The following is a 1411-nucleotide window of genomic DNA, read 5'->3' as shown; positions in this document are numbered from 1 at the left end:
CATTACTTTTTTTTTAAATTTTCCTCTAAATTCTTTTACATCAATATTTTCATCCAATTTTTCATAGACATTTTTTAATATCTTCGTAATAACAACTGTTATGTCACACTTAATAACTAAGACAAAGATGGTTGGAACATACAAAAGCAAGTTAATCATCTGATTTTTATGCACAATGCAATAAATGCAACCTTATATTTTTAATTTCAACTAAAACCGACTCAATTTTAGTTTTTTGTCAGATCAGCATAACAAAAACATGCTCTTCCACAAACATTACTACAAAACCTATAAAGCTTTCTCTTCCATTGACTAAAAGTTTATGTTTAAATTCTGAATAAATGTAAATCTGCAATCAAGTCTCATTTATAATTGACTAGCAGCCATTAAAGAGTGTTTGACTTTAATAATGCTTGTCTTTAGATAAGGTTCATACAGGAGGACTTGAAGAGATGAGGGATTCCCTCTGATCATTTGAGGTGGTAACAGTTTGGAGCGGTAGAGTTCGAGGAAGACCAGTCAGAGAATAAGGACAAGGTAACAGCATAGAAATCAGGAGTGACCGGAACAACTAGATAAAAGAACGTTCCTCCCAGAGCTGCTGTATGATGTGTAAATAATATCTCTGTTTGTTTTGTAGGTGCGTCCAACAACTCCTCAACACACTTGTTTTCAGTGTTAGCATGTTCTGTATGTTGACAGTTATCCATTACTCTTTGTATATAGCAATGTGTTGGTAATAATATTTTGTATTATAAGGACATTATTTAAATGTATTGTACATTTAGTGAACAGGGTTCAATATTTCATTTAAAAAGGGTGAAATGATACAGAGAATTTGACCCAAAAATATTTTTAACATGATATGGATGATCTTATAAATGACGTAAATTTGGTGACCATCAGAGTTGTTATTACATAGTGATAACACAATTTTAATGAAAAATCTGATAAAAATATTGATCTAAAATAATTTAGACTGAAATATTAAAAAGTAATGAGTGTAGTAACATGATATGGAGGCCCTTCATTACTGACATACATTTGGTGACCCTCAGAGTTGTAACTACGAAGGTAACTCTTCAATACATACTTTTAGTAGTATTTTTAATTACTCGTATAAAAATGTATTAAAGCGCAAAGGTCGAATCTGTCAATACCAAGCCAACCCTAATTTACACGACTTTAAGACGTGTACCTTTTGACCAATAGAAGACATTAATGCTTTATATCTTAAAAAATTTCGCTAAATATTTGAAACCGAAGAAGTAAAAATACAAAATTGTCCCTTTACAGGCAGAAACCTCGAGCCAAACCAGACTCCGAAACTCGTCTTCCAGTGATCAAAACTCGTAGCAGCATCTGTAATACAGGATTTTAGTAAAGTTAAATTATACACAACTCAACAAAG

The sequence above is a fragment of the Callionymus lyra genome, chromosome 19 (genome assembly GCF_982586985.1).
Source record: "Callionymus lyra chromosome 19, fCalLyr1.hap1.1, whole genome shotgun sequence".
NCBI classification, from domain to species: domain Eukaryota; kingdom Metazoa; phylum Chordata; class Actinopteri; order Syngnathiformes; family Callionymidae; genus Callionymus; species Callionymus lyra.
The sequence above is the reverse complement of the archived record's forward strand: the minus strand, read 5'-3'. Positions refer to the sequence as shown.